This window comes from Sceloporus undulatus, chromosome 9 (genome assembly GCF_019175285.1).
Source record: "Sceloporus undulatus isolate JIND9_A2432 ecotype Alabama chromosome 9, SceUnd_v1.1, whole genome shotgun sequence".
Taxonomy (NCBI): domain Eukaryota; kingdom Metazoa; phylum Chordata; class Lepidosauria; order Squamata; family Phrynosomatidae; genus Sceloporus; species Sceloporus undulatus.
In genome coordinates this window covers 3,629,875-3,646,059 of record NC_056530.1, presented here as the reverse complement: position 1 = coordinate 3,646,059, position 16,185 = coordinate 3,629,875, and the positions used below count along the sequence as shown (strand labels likewise).

General features: G+C 41.3%; 1 protein-coding gene across 7 annotated transcripts in view; it reads left to right on the top strand.

Moving 5' to 3' along the window:
- Positions 1 to 520: 520 nt before the first annotated feature.
- WASF2 (WASP family member 2) overlaps positions 521 to 16,185 on the top strand; it is a 43,347-nt gene continuing 27,682 nt past the window's right edge. For 3 of the 7 annotated variants that reach the window (XM_042439388.1, XM_042439392.1, XM_042439390.1), the window contains exons 1-2: positions 560 to 698; positions 14,209 to 14,325. The gene's annotated coding sequence lies outside the window, so the exon portion shown is untranslated. Of the gene's footprint in view, positions 699 to 14,208; positions 14,326 to 16,185 lie in introns of all 7 variants that reach the window. The other 4 variants (XM_042439389.1, XM_042439393.1, XM_042439395.1 and 1 more) reach the window with 3 other exon arrangements.

The window sequence follows — 16,185 nt, the reverse complement described above, 5'->3', positions numbered from 1 at the left end:
CTTGCTACACAACTCTCACCACTCCCTTCCAAAAAACCCCAACTTTTGACTTTGCAATCATACCCCCTGAACACCAGGGGGAGCCCTTTCCCGCGACCATAGAGCTGAGCGCCCTAGCTAGGCGAAATAACGGAATGGACGAAACCATGGAGCGGTGGTGGTAGGGGGGAAATGTCTCCTTTTACACCGACGCAAAGACTTTAAGGTATTCCCCCCCACAAAAAAAAATAAGCTAAATGGAGTCTTCTTTTGTAATGCTACTATTAGTCTGGTTTTGAAGTCTTAACCCCTCCCCATTGTTCTTGTGAATAATGGTACGTTCCACATTACTGTCGGTCTTTTTTTTTTGTTAAGGGCTTGGCCGGGTGTGGTTGTTGGGAGATGAGGAAGTGGTGGACCGACGCAAAGGACGTAAGGTAATGTTTGATTGACAAGGGGCTTAGCCAATGAGGCGAAGGCGGGAAGTGGCGAGGAGCCAATGAGCGTGTGGACCGGCGGTGGCGGAGAGGGTGGAGGGCGGGACTAGCCGGGCTGAAGGGGGAAGCCGTAAAATGGCGGACGGGACTTTGCGGAGGTGAAGAGCTGAGGTAAAGCTGGGCTGGTTGTGGGCGCTGCTCAGAGGAAGGGAAGGGGCTCAAGGATGAAGTTTCCTCGCCCTCAGAAGCGGAAGGTTTGGGGTTATAAGAAATAAAATAGAGGTAAGAAGCCAGGTGCAGCTCATTGATGTGTGAAATAAGACATAATAACAATAATGATCATTGATGTCTGGGTGAGAAATAAGTAAAAGGTAAGACATATAATTATAATAATAATAACTGAAGTGTGTTTTAAAGTAAATAATAATAATAATAATAATAATAATAATAATAATAGGTTTTATTTATATACTGCCCAATCACTGGGAATCCGAGCGGTTTACAATCAAGGGGATAACAGACGGTTCCCTGCCCACAGGCTTACAATCTAAAAGACACGACACAAAAGGAGAAGGGAATGGTGGGGGAGAAGGGGATCAGGATCAGTAGAGATAACACTTTAAGAAATAAAACAGGGATAAGGAATAATAAGTAAGCAATAAGTAAGCATTAATAGTAATGGCCTGTGTTTTAAAATGCACATAGTATTTTCAGAAATAAAGTAAGGGGAAGAAATAGTAAGAAGATATAATAACAACAACAACAACTGAAGTGTGTTTTAAAGCAAACCACATCACTTAAAACACATCTGTTGAAATACACACCAGTTTAAAAGGACAAATAAGATATAAACATATTAAATGATCCACATTCAAAATTCACAATTGATGGCCGCCCTAAATGCCTTCTCATGATGTGGCCAAAGTATGACAGCCATCTTGGTCTCCAGATCTGTTCAGGGACCCTTTTCTGTGTCTCAGAGTGCTGTTCTTCGGGGTCACATCTCAGGTGAGCTGATTCTCTTCCTGTCTGCTTTCCTCCCTGTTCCCCTCTCGCTTCCATTTGTGGGGATGGAGATACAGTGGATCCGACAGTTCTGACCTCAGTGTTCAATTGCATACCTTTAGGATCTTGTCTAGTTCGTTCATGGCTGCCTTCCCATTCCTTTGTTGCTGTTAACTGTCCTTAAGTCGATCCAGACTCACGGCAGCCCTGTGGGTGAGACATCGCCAAGACTCCTTATCCTCCCTTGCTCTGCTTGGGGTAAATTCAGGGTTGTATTGATTGAATCCAGCCGTCTGGTGTGTGGTCTGCCTCTCATTCTAATTCCTCACACCCTTCCTAGCTTTATTGTCTCTTCTAGTGAGTCATGCCGTCTTATGATGTGGCCAAAATATGACAGCTTCAGTTTGACGATCTTGGCTTCCAGAGAGGTTTCAGGCCTCATCTGTTCAAGGACACATTTGTTTGTCTTTTTGGCAATCCATGACATTCAATACTATTCTCCAGATGTCCTCCAAATTTTGAATGAGTTGATTTTCTTTGCTTTCCTCACTTTCCGGCTGTCCCATCCATACCTGGTGATGGGAAATACAATGGCTTGGATGATTCTGAGTTTAGTGTTCAGTTGTACAGTGCGCCCTTTCGCCTAAAGAGAATTCTGCATATGGTCGAACCCCATTTAAATGAATGGGGCTCATGCACACGGCAGCGCTCTGTTATTCCCTATGGGACACGCCACCCCTTCTCCCCCGCGGCTTTCAGTGTATGCTGAAAGCCACGTAAAGCGCGCCCAAGTATGACGTGGGCACACTGTATATCTTTGTACTTTAGGATCTTATCCAGTTCTATCATGGCTGCTCTTCCCATTCTTAGTCTTCTTCTGATTTCTTGACTGCAGTCTCCGTTTTGATCAGTGTTTGATGCAAGGTATGGGAAATCCCTGACTGTTCAGATTTCTTCATTCTGTAGATTTAATTTACTGTATATAGTCATGTATAAGTCTAGAAATGTAGGTTAAAAAATCGACCCAAAAACATTGAGTTGACTTATTGATGGGTCAATGTAAGTACTGTACTTTACCTCACATTAGACAGATAGATAGATCCACCCACTGGTGAAAGAAAAGGCTTTAATTTGCCCTGGAAGCACAGATCCAGCCTTTAGAATGAGCACAAATAGTTATGCCTGCTGGGATTTTGTAAGTTCTTTGGCGTTGTTTCCATTTCCTTTGTCCTTTACATCCTTCATTACATGCCCTTAAGTTTTACCCTTGACCTATCCACAGGTCATAGCAAAACCCATAAATTTGGCCCCCAAACCTGCCATTGACTTGTACATAAGGTCGCCTTATAGTCAAGTATATACAGTATGTAGATCCTCCCTGATGTGGAAAAGTCTCAGGGACGGGAAGAAAGGACTCTCTCTATGGGTGGGATCTTTCAGGATGCTTCGGAAAAGAGGGAGGGAGTCTGTTGTGGTGGGCTTGAATTTTAATTTGGTGTTTCTTTTGCCCCTCTGCCGCCTTTGTGGGTATGGACAGTTGGAGGACAGCGAGGAAAGGAGGAATGGTTACCTTCAGCATGTTACAAAGTGCTACGACTGTTAGCATAATTTTGATGCTTGCGTAGGCTGTATTTCTATAGCAAGCTGGCTCTTCAGAGGGCCAAAGGATGATTATTTTGAAAGAGAAACAATTTGGGCCAGACCCATAGTTAGTCATCCATTGGGTTTGATTGGAATGTTGATCTGAGTGACATCAGTCCTATCCATTTTGGTGAGTCTCTTCTTTGATTCTTATGACTAAGTCAGGATCTGACACATTTGCCTTTGTGGTGGAGGCCTAAAATGGCTTTATAGTGGAGATAATGTAGTTATTGAGAATAAAGTTATGTGTATGTCCATGTGTGCTGAATGTTCCAAAAGATGCAATAGCTTTGTTGTTGTATGCAAGTTGTTCCCACTTTATGGCAACCATAAGGCTCTTGGCATGTTTCTTCAGAGGGCGTTTGACATTGTGTGACTTGCCAAAGGTCACCTGTGGGTTTTCATGGCTGGGCTGGGATTTGAACCCTGGTCTCCAGAGTCCTAGTCCAAAGCTCAAATGACTACACTGTGCTCAGTAGTAGTTTGTGCACTAGAGTTCTCTATTTCATTTTGTTCTCTTAGCTGAATAAGGAAATGTAGTACTTGATTTCTGGAAGAGATTAACAGACTTTAACTGTACTGTACACTCTTGTTTTTTGGCAGATGTACTTAATTCTCAGAATTTCCATTGTGAGAGCCAATAGGTGTAGAGTTCTTGGGGAGGAATAGGTTCAAATCTCCACTTGGTGTGAAACTTCACACCTGAATCAGTTGCTAACACTTAGCTGAAGCTACATCAAAAGGATGTAATTGTAGTAGAAGAAGATGGTGTCCTAGACCTAGTGGAATGATAGAATTAAAATGAAATTAAAAACTGTGAGATTTTATCGGGCAAAGAAAAATGACCCAGTACCTCCATAGGAGGTCAAATTGTTGTTTTGTGTTAAATTGTTTTTTGGGTGGATGTGCGGGTTGTTGTGAGTGTAGTATTTGTAGTAATTATAATGTTATATTTGTATTGTATGTGGTGTTTATCTGTTGAGATTTGTCTCTGTGTTTTTTACGGACATTATGAAAATTTAATAAAGATTAACTTTAAAAAAACTGTGAGATTTTATCAATAAAGTGAGACTTATTTTCTAATAAGCGTGTTTAGGATTTCAGTGTGAGAGTGCTAAAGTGTCATCCATTGATTGTAACTGAATAAAGTCTTTCATTTCTCTTTGTACATACTGCCTGCTACTTAGGTTGCTTTTCAGCCCCATTTGTTATACACTGAAGGTGCATCTACACTGTAGAAATGATGCAGTTTGACACTACTTGAAGTGTTGTAACTCCATCCTATGGTATGCTGAGATCTGTAGTTTTACAAGGTCTTTAGCCTTCTCTGCCAAAGAGTGCTGCTGCCTCACAAAACTACAAATCCCAGGATGATGTAGGATGGAGCCATTGCAGTTAAATTGGTGCCGAATGGCATTATTTCTAATGTCGATGGGACCCTGAGTTAACAGTGCAGACAGCAAACAGTTGGATCATTGTGATACTGTAGTGAATTACTGTTTGAGAGCATAGGTATGACCATTCTGTGTTCCACAGTAAAATACCTTTTGCTTTTGCTAGATACAGACAGCTTACCTACCGACACCTCCTGTCACATACCTGGCAAGCTTGCCTGCTGGGTTTAGACTTGCCCCTCCCATTTTTAGGATCACCATAGAGAGCCAGTGTGAAGTTGTGGTTTAAGTGTTGGACTGTGACTCTGGAGACCAGAGATTGAATCCCTGCATGGCCAAGAACGTGCCAAGGAAACCCCATGATAATTTTGCCCTTAGGGTTGCCATAAGTTGGAAATGATTTGAAGGCACATAACACACACACACACACACAAGAGGGTTATTAGTAACAAGAAGGGGAAGTTTTGTGTGTAATGTGATAGGAAGGATGTGGGCACCATGGGACCAACAAAGGAAAATACGTTCTTTTTGTGATGGCAGAAGAAAAGGGTATTGGCGGTGCTGTATGTGGCAGGGCTGGATAAAAATAATAGGAAAACATGGGACTGAAAAGGAGTCCTTCAGGGTTATGGAGGGTGAAGGGAGCTTTTGATCACACTCTTATCATCTTCAGAGGAAGGCACAGCAAACCTTCTCTGCACATATTATGACAAGAAACCCTTATGATCTGCTTGACTTAGAGTCATCATAAGCTTGGAAAGATACACAAGAGTGAAGCCCATTGGAGCTTACACCAAACAAAACATGCCAGGCTTTAAGGTGCCACTCACTTCCTCATCCTTCAAACACATAGGTCTCAGAGTGGATTCCTGGCTTTGATATATGGTAGATTAGGGAAACTGTGAAGCATAGAATAGAAGAAGAATTAGAAGTGATACCTATGATTCAGAAGAAGTAGAGGTTTTAATCTGGTGGAGGAGGAGTACTTGGAATGGAGAAGTAAGAAATGGGTTGAAGAGGTAATACAGTAGAAAGAAAGAGAGGCCTGTTACAGACTGCCAAAATAAAGCTGCTTCAGGTCTCTTTGGAGGTATGCTATTTAAATGATGCATGAGTCCTAAGAGTCTGGAGTTCACACCAAAGCCACACTCTATTCCTAAGCACTGGAGTGCAGCTTTGGTGCAGCTTCCGGATTCTTAGGATGCATGCAGCATTTAAACAGCATACCTCCAAAGAGACCCGAAGCAGCTTTATTTTGGCAGTCTGTAACAGGCCAGAGCTATTTTTTCTTTGCAAGACAGGTGGCTTTTTTACAAGTTTGCTGTGTTTTGGGGAAGCACATATTTGCCATGGATATATATGGAAGGTATGATGAATAGCAGGATAACTAGAGATGTAAAATTTCCAGAAAATGTTGAAGCTACAATTTTCTAAAATTCAAAAAGTGCAATATATTCATCCTTTGACAATTTAAAATCACTGTTACTTTCATAAAAACCCATACACTGAATGTTGTGACAGCAGAAATTTGATCCTGTTTACCTTATCAGAATTCATTACTTGGGCACACTAGGATGGGAATTCCAGTACAGTGGTACCTCGGGTTACGAAATTAATTCGTTCCGCGGCTAATTTCGTAACCCGAAAAACCTTCGTAACCTGAATTGCCATAGGTGCTAATGGAAAAAAAGCCGCGGCTCTGCCGCGGCTCCATTGAAAATAGCGCCGAGGTTTTTTCGTAACCCGAAAAAACCTTCGTAAGCCGAAACAATAAATCCCTATGGGATTTTTTCGTATCCCGAAAAATTCGTAAGCTGGGTAATTCGTATCCCGGGGTACCACTGTACTGGAATCTAGGGGAAGGAGTATTTCTAAAAGCAGCCTTTGCTTCCTTTCTAATCTGAACAAAGTGGGTACTTTAAGATAATAATTCCAGCCGGCATATTCAGGATGGCAAATGATGAGAGTTAATGGAGCTTAAGGAAACCTGATGGACATTGTGATTATTTTAATGTACAAATATAAAGATTTATTAGCATATCTTGTTCATGTGGAATCACTTTCTGTATCCACTTCATATATTTTGTTTTTGTGAAATTTGCTTTGCTTGTGGAAATCTCACCCTTTGTGCATGCAGTCAGTTGCTCTTACTTTTAAAATCTATTATAAGTGGGATTGTTCTAGAATTTTGCTTACATGTTAGGCTTTAAAAAGTCTATCAGTTTTCAATGTGGGGGATTGCAGTTGTCAGTTAGTAGCTAATTTTGCATAGCAGAGAGTTGTATTTTGGATATATTTGCATTTAAATAAAAATATGAAGATAACATTGGCTGTTTGCTTATGAATGTTTGGGGAACAGCTCATTGTATAAGATGTCTATTGTGTTATGGAGCTGGAGAATGTTTGGCCCTCCAAATGATGATGATGATGATGATGATGATGATGATAATAATAGTAGTAGTAGTAGTAATAATAATAGGATTTATTTATATGCCACCCAATCACTGGGAATCCGGGCGGCTTACAACAGTGGGGATGATATTATTATTATTATTATTATTATTATTATTATTATTATTATTAACCTTTATTTATAAAGCGCTGTACATACAATCTTTTAGTTAGACGGTTCCCTGCCCTCAGGCTTACAATCTAAGAAGACACAACACAAAAGGAGAAGGGAGTGGTGGTGGGGAATGGGATCAGGTCCAGCAGTTCTTCTCCACCTCCGAGGCCTGGACCAAGGCAGATGGACTGGAGGAAGGGCTTGGCTTCTTAATGGATGCTTAAAAGGAGGCTTCCTGGGTCAGAGAGGGGCTCGCCTCTGGGAATGCTTCTCTAAACAATATAGTCTTTAATTCAGTTTTGAAACTGGGTAGAGAAGTGATGAGGTGTGCATGTGGGGGAAGAACGTTCCAGGAGTAAGGGGCAGCAAGTGAGAAGGGACGAATTCGAGAGGGGGCAGTGGTAGTCCTACACTGTGACAGGAGACCTTGACTACCAGAGCGGAGGGTGCGAGTAGGAATGTAAGGAGAAAGAAGGTTAGAGAAGTAAAGAGGGGCCAATCCATGGAGGGCTTTGAAAGTCAATAATAAAAGCTTGTAACGGGTGCGGAAGGAGAAGGGGAGCCAATGAAGGGAGGAGAAAAGAGGAGAAACATGATCAAAGCGGCGAGCAGATGTGACAATACGGGCAGCTGAATACTGGACAGAGATTAAAGGATGGAGGTGTGAAAGAGGAAGCCCTGTCAGAAGGAGGTTACAATAATCTAGTCGCGAAACCACTAGGGCATGGACCAGAGGCTGAGAGGACAGTTCCCTGCCCTCAGGCTTACAATCTAAAAAGACACAACACAAAAGGAGAAAGGAATGGTGAGGAGAGGAGGGGATCAGGTCCAGCATTCTTCTCTCCCTCTGAGGCCTGGACCAAGGCAGATGGATTGCAGGGAGGGCTCTTTTTCTTACTGCGGTTTCCCACCAGCCTTGCTAGGAAAGCTGTTTATGAGAAATGGTCACATCCTTGTTAAATCATCAATACTAGTGTTAAACATTTCTGTTGAACTTTTTACTGAACCTAGCACTTTATTGTGACTATTACTTGCTTCCTTGGCCCTGTGGAATTCACTAGTATATCTATGATTGTAGTACAGTGGACCCTCCACATTTGCTATGGTTAGGGCCGTAGCTCCTTGTGAAAGTGGAAAGACCACAAATAAAAAAAACACTACAGTGCGCCCTTGTTTTACGCGGGGGATCCGTTCCGGACCCACCCACCCCCCACGTAAAACAAAAAATGCGTATGCTTGAGCCCCATTGCAAGTAATGGGGCTCGTGCTCACAGTGGTGAATGGCAGTAGTGGCGCATGCGCGCCATTGTTTCTTCTGGCACATGGTTATACGTATAACGCGGGCACACTATATTTTTTTACCTGAGAGAACATCTATCTAGGAATCTCTAGGTCCTCTTGCATAGCTCTGTGGTCAATATCTGGCAGAAGATGACCATAGAATTGCACTGGAGGACCTACATATGCCTAGACAAGTGTTTTTTCTAGGAGTCTCTAGTTCTTCCAGCATTGCTTTATGATCAGCGTCCAGCAGTGTCGCACTGGAGGACATAGAGATTCCTAGAGAGAACATATTAATCAAATCCATGAATAATCAAATCGGCAAAGGTGAAAGTCACAAATGTGGAGGGCTAACTGTAATTCCTTTTCCCTCCCAGTTAGGATGTTGAGGTTTACGTTGTGCCTTGGCCTCCCACAGAACTTGTGCTTGAGGATGAGCATGGATCAGAGATCTCCAGTCTTAACCAAATGTTTTGTACAGTATTACACAGTAGCTTTCATTACTTTGCTGTAAGGATGCACATGCATCCTTGAATATTCCATTCCGCTTAACATGTAGTTGGCCAGTTTTTGATTATATCCTTTAAAGCTTTGTGCATCTGGTGAATTAGGCTCTGATCCATGAAGCTTGCACAGTAATAAGTCATATGTATTTGTATATAAGAGGTTAATAATAATAATAATAATAATAATAATAATAATACTTAATTATTTATACCCTGCTCTTCAGCCAAGGCTATCAGAGCGGCATGAGCAACAAGGAGTCTCTTGTGTTTCCCTTCCCCATCAGAACCAGAAGAACTTGTGGTGAACTTAACTATGATTTGTGGATAACCCAGGTTTATAAACAAGCCACTGTGATTCTTGGTATTTGAACTAAGTAAAACTTAATGAGCTTGAATATAATGAGGAATTCTGCTTAGCTTAAAACTGGAATCCTTTGCCAAGGGGAAAGAGCATGAGCCTAAAGTCCCTTGCAGCTCACTCATTTTTACACTAAACTTGGTTTATACTTGTATCTGAAGGCTGTTACTTTTCTAAGAATTCTTTGTTTATGTAATGTTGTTGTGAGTTTTCAAGTTGTTTCCAACTTGGATAAAAAAAAATTTGAAGTGATTTTAATTATTTTATGTGAATGCTATTTCTCAGGATCAATTTCTAGAAGATTGCAAAGCATATACTGTTACTACAGCAGTGAAATACAGTCGGCCCTCTTATACACTGATTTTTTTTACACGGATTTAAGCATTACCCGGATTGACAATGTTCCAAAAAAGTATAAATTTACCTTGATGTTCCATTTTTTTATTAGGCACCATTTTTGCTATGGTCATCTATTTAATGGGACTAGCCATACACGGATTTTGTTATTACACCGGGGCTCTGGAACCACAACCCCAGCGTATAACAAGGGTTCACTGCATGGAAGGCAGAACAAAGTAGATACAAAATTTGTTTTTAATAATTTGGTTTTATTAATACCGCTATTCCAAAGATCATAGCGGTGAAGAAAGTAGCTAATTAGCAAGTTAATTCGTCTGCGGAGGCCGCTGTGCGTGGGGCCCTCCTGGAGGACCCCAGTGAGGCAGCGGGCCTCTGGGAGGCCCGCAGCCGTTCAGGAGCCTGTTCGAGGGCTCCGGCGCCTCAGCGAGTTCGCGCGTCCCTTTCTTGTGGTCTGTTTTGTGAGACTTCGCCTCTAGGCGCCGCCCATTTTTTCAAAAATGGCGGTCGAGGTCTCGTGCGACCCTCGGGGAAGTTCACGCGAGGACTCGCCGCCATTTGAAAAAAATGGGCGGTGCCCCGCGACCCGGGAAAGCTGAATCGGCGGCGGGGCCGGCAAAAACAGACTCTGCGGCACCCATCCGGGCCCGCGGGCCGGAGGTTGCCGACAGCCCCCCCCTGGTTTAGAATTATGTTTTAGTAACATAAATCCTGTGGAAGTATAACCTTACATTTAACGCTGTTTAAATTTTCATGTTTGTGCGAAGCAAGCTTCAACAAAATAACAGAAAAGAGCCGAGAGGGTATCCTTGCATTTGAGCAAGATCTGTTTATTCCTGTGTCATTGAAGGGCCTGTGCAAAAATAGATTACTGATTGAGTAAGACAAATGCCAGGGCTTTTTCTGCTAATGTAAATACCAGGATGTTCTCTGGATAAAATATGGAAAATTCTTTCTCTGTGTCTTTGGGTATGTTTTATTTCTTTTTAGCTTTGCTACAGGAGCTGTATGTATAGAAAACAAATCAGCAAACAAAGAGTGACAGAAACATATTTGATTGTGGTGGCCTAATAGAGGAGCAGTGGAATTGTAGGAGTGTTAGCCAACTTGACACAACATTTTTCTTGTCTACTATGGAACTGATTCATCCACAGTCAGAATAGTCTCAAACGAGTTTTACCCGAAATTCTGTTATGTGCTAGATAGGAAGTGCTTGTCATATTTATGGTTTAGTTTGTTTTGTGCAGTTATTCATCAGGAAATAAGTCTTCATTCAGAGTAGATTATTGACTTGGATTTATGGCTCACCTCTTGTGTTGCTTTTCAGAATGGAGGCTTCAGTCTGTATAGGTTCATACACTAAACCCATGGGGCTTATTTTTGTGATGACATACATAGGATTGCTGTCAGTTCAGGAGGAGCAGGTGATTTGTTTGTCAGACTTGACTAACCACATTTTTCTGTGATCTCACTCATATTGTTGATATTTGAATTGTCATGTGAAAGAAGTTTGGGGAAGAATTGAACACTGCCCAAGACACTGGGTGTGGTCATGGTTGTTTATGTGCAGAGCAAGGGGCATTTACAGTTAAAGGTTCTAAATCCAGCAGTACTTGGAAGTTTAAAAATTTATGCAGTGCTTTATTTTAACAATGTAAAAGAAATAAAGAACTGTACCAAGAGGTAATGGAATCTAGACACTGAGTGCTAAGTTCTGCCATGCAGGGAACTAAATTATTGTAAAGCAATTCTCATTACTACTTTATGTCTGTTAAGATATACATGTTGTATCTCCCTTATTCAAAATGTTTCGGACCAATAAGTGTTTTGGATTTTAGATTTTTTTTGAATATTTAGAATATTTGCATAAACCACCAGTATATAATGCAATATCTTGGAGATGGTATCCAAGTCTAAATATGAAATTCATTTTTGTTTCATATAGACGTTTCATATACAAACATAGCCTGAAGGTAATTTTATACATAATATTTTTAATAATTTTGTGCATGAAACAAAGTTTGGGTACACTGAACCATCAGAAAGCAGATAGGCAGAGCTCCCCAGTATACCTTCCTCATCTTGTCTTTCCCTCAAGAAATCCAAGTTAAGGGAAGCACTGGCCAGTTTTGTAAAGGTGCTTTCTCTAACTGACTTCTCTAACTGGAGGACTTTCAGATGCCTTGATAAATGTTGTCTCATCAAATCCATAAAAGTCAGAACCACAAATGTGGAGGGCCAACTGTGTGTCTATTGTAGAAAAGGATTCATGTACCTCTGGAGGGAAAAAGTGTAGTCTCTAAACTTTGGTTGTAAATATCTCCTATTAATCCAAAGTACTCTGTTTTTCTCTTTGTTTTAAGGTCTCTAGGTAGTCTCTCTTGATCACCCTTAATACCTTTACTGGAACTTTTAGCTTCATTAGGTTCAACAGCCCCATTCCAGTTGCCCAAACAAATCTGATTTTGTGTCTCCTTTTCTTGTGTACAGTATCCTTGTACTGCCAGGATTGTTATTATTATAATCCTGCTATTGCCTTCACCTTATCTTTGTTTTTACGTAGACTGGTGCCCTTCCTGAAACAAACATGTTTATTTTCCTGACATACTTCTCTGGAGTACATCTCTCTGCAGTTTCAAAAGCTTAAATGAGGCAAATAGAGATCTCAAAAGCAGCTCAGCTTGTTACCATATACATGTGGTGGTTCTTTCTTCTCCACGGATCCTGTCCACATTCTCAAGCTACACAAATTGAAAAGCATCCATTAACACTAGACAAGCAAGGGCCAAGGTTACATCAGACAGTCCTATCGGGAGTGAAAAAGAGTGATTTTATCAACAAATTGGTGGGCAAATTCTTCACAGCGGGCTGATGAGTGACTTAAATTTTCCTTTGGGCCGTATCCCTGACCACTCAAAACTGCTTGTCTTTTGTGAGGATACAGTGGTGATAGCCAAAAAGATATTTTTTGCAGCCTGTACTGCCCCAACATAGGCCATCAGAAGTCTGTTTTGGGTCAGACTCAATCTGATTTTTCTGCCAGTATTGCTCTAGTTTCCATCTCATTTCATTGGTGTCAGCTCCTTAGAAAACTAGGGGGGGTTAGTTTAGCTCCACTCAGTGAGAAGAAGTGCTTAGGAGCAGTTATGTCTAATGTTTTGGTCAGTTTCCCATTCCAGAGATCAATACAGGGCTTCTGCAGGATTCCCTGCAAAGGCTGAAGGAAACTTCAAAAGAACCAGCAAGAATCCATCTGGATCTGTAAGTCTCCTGGGGTGGACCATCTTAATGTGTCATAGAGTAATAGAGTTGGAAGAGATCACAAGAGCCATCCAATCTAACTCCCTGCCATGCAGGAAGACACAATCAAAGCACTAGCTACTGTTGGCCATCCAGCCTCTGTATAAAAACCTCCAAAGAAGGAGACTCCACTACTGTGAGGCAGCAGGTTCCACTGTCAAACAGCTCTTATTGTCAGGATATTCTTCTTAATGTTTAGGTGAAATCTCTCTTCCTACAGCTTGAAACCATTGCTGCATATCCTAATCTCTGGAACAGCAGAAATTAAGCTTGCTCTATCTTCAATATGACATTCCTTCAAATATTTAAGCATAGGTATCATGTCACCCCTCAACCTATTCTCCAGGCTAAACATGCCTTAAGCCACTCAAGACCTTTCCAAACCATTCTCCTTGAAGAAGATTAGAATCAGAGCAGGTCTAAACCAAGAAGTGATTTTTCCATGACAATGGGACAATAGAAAGCTCCTCTATTCCTGGGTCATCACCATCCCCTCTTGTACAGAAAACAAGGTTTAGCGTATGTCCAGCAGCATGAGTGGGGTTTGATACCATTTGGGGCAGTCTCATGATTGGCATGAAGTCTAGAGCCACTCTTGATAGGGTAGCCTCAACATGGATGTTGAACTCCCCCGGCATCACAAGCTATGGGGACTCCAGCACCACCACCCCAAGATCACCCTGGTTAGCTCAGGAAGAGAGACTGTTCAGCAACGTGTGGGTGAAACATCAACAGAATCCTTCTATGCCAGCCACCCACCTTCAAATAAACACACTAAAACCCTGCAGACTGAGGGCTAGGACACCTCATCAGAGGGATATTATCCCAATAGACCAACTTCATTTCCTCATCCCCCAGGTCTTGCCTGCTGCTCTACAGGGAATCCTGGTAGGCAAACCTGAGAAAGATCATCCCTCCCTATCCAACCAGGTCCCTGTAATACATTCCAGGCTGGCACATTAATCTAGAATCCAGTCCTGAATGCTGTTTTACCATCCAATGGCCTAGCATTAAGTAGCAGCATATTCAACTGGTGCTATGACTATCCAAATTATTTTTTGGGATTGATCAACATCCTAATATGGACTATTTTGTTCTTAACTGCCTTCAAATTGACCTCAGCTCGTGGCAACCCCATGAATGAGGCATCTTGAAGACCCACCCCCCCCACCCCCCGTCCTCAGCCACTCTGCTTAGGTTTTGCAAGCTCAGGCTGTGGCCTCCTTCATTGAGTATCCTACTGCCCTCCACCTTTCCTAGCATTATTGTCTTTTCAAGTGCACCTAACATTCTCATGATGTGGCTGAAATACAACAGCCTCAATGTAGTAATTATGCTTAAGCTGTTCTAGAACCCATTTGTTTGTCTTTTCAACCATCCACAGATTCTTCTCCAGCACCATATCCTCCAGCACAAAGGATTATTAGGAGGAAGAAGGCTGCTCAGGCATAAAAAGGCTTTATAAAAAGGAGCTTCTTTGACAGAGGTTTTGTTAACTGAGGTATGTTTGTACTTGATAGCTTGGACCTAATCTAAGATTCATCCCCTCCAAATTTCATTGTTATAAATCTCTGTATCTTCTGTTTTCCAGTACTGAGAACTGAGCTGGTATTTTAAAAGTAGCACTTTTAAAGTATATAATTACCCAATTAATTTCTCAAAAGAACTTGGCTCTGTATTGAAGTGCTGTTAAGAGAAAAAAACTGTAGAAAGGTAAATAGCTAGAAATACTGGAATTAAGATTTTGGCCTTCTTTCTATTGCATTATATTTCCTTCATTAGATGGCATTTTATAGTTATGTAGTTTTAGAGTGAACAGAAACATTTTAGCTGTGTCAGCTTTCAAATTACTAGTTCAGCTGAATAATAAAAGGAGATTCTGGGGATATGGTTGGAACTAATACAGTAGCTTCAGTCCGTGTGTGTGTATGTATATATGTATGTGTGTGTGTGTGTGTGTACATATACATACACACACACACACATACACACATACACCGGTAGGTTGTGGAACAGTCTGCTTTGATACCTCACCTTCTTCAGATGAGCACACTCCTGCAAAACAGCTTTTTATTTTCTTTTAACATTCATTACACTCAAGTCATGATGTTCTAGCATTGGGCAGTTGCACAGAGCATCAAACTAATGGATAATAAGGCAACAGTTACTCTGTGTTTGTATGATGACATGCCTTACTGCAAGCAATACTACTTTTTTGGAAAGTGTGTTCTGTTGGAAAGAGTACGTCAGACTGAAGCCTGTTTATCTAGCTTTCTTTACTACAGTCAATGATGCTCATATGAAAGGCACCCGTGAGACACTTTAAACTTGTTATTCTCTAAAGTTTACAATTGTTCCCATGCCTAACCTGTTCTGTTTCTTAAATTGCATGTTTATCCATGAGAGAATGAAATCTGAGTCTGTATTATAGATTGTCAACAAAATATACCATATTAAGGTTTGGAACCTATATCCTGCATCCCCCCGGGGGGTAGGGGGGAGGGGTAGTTCAAATGTCTGAGATGGTTCTGCAAATACAGTTGGCCTGCCCCTTACATGGGGGATCCATTCCAGACACCTCTGCATAAGGGGAATTGAGCGTATGTTTAAATCCCACTAACTATAATTGGGTGAGCTCCCGTGGCACGGCATGCTGTGGTGCGCACCCTAGGCGCGCGCCCCATTGTTTTTATTTGGGCTTGCCTTCTGTGTGAGCTCAAGTCCGCAGAAGGCAAGCCCATGGAAGGGACGGGCCAACTGTAATACCTTTAAAGAATGAACTATCTGTAAAAAAAAAAATTAAAAAGAAATTGGCTGCCGTCGCTTTTATAACGTCAAAGGTTGACTTAATATGAATGCAGCAATGATTAATTTAAAATATTAAATCTATTCAGGCAAGAATGCGTGTACATACTGTAATGACTTCCTTTTCTTACAATTAAAGTAATTTGATTATAGTTAATGAGCTATTTACATTTAATAATTAAGAAAAGACTTATCTTTCCAGTATTCCCTAAGTGCAACAAACTGAAGTGTATATTCAGTACTGGGATATAATTAACAAGCCATAAGTTGAAACTGAAAGAGCTGCTGAGCTGTTGTGAAAGAGGCTGCTTTATTTCAGTCATTTAGAATTGCTGTTAAAAGAGCAGTGCATAATTTAAAATCTGAATTAAGAGTAAGAAAGATGATAGCTTCTAGGGACTTGTGTACATGACAGTTTGGAGCATATTGTCCTGGAGTTTACCAGCAGATAATTATTGCTGGTTTAAAACATTGTGAGGAGAAGGGTAAGTTATGTAAAAGAAAGCTACATTTGCTTCTCTCTGTGTAGGGGTGTAACTCATTATAGTCTGCCCTT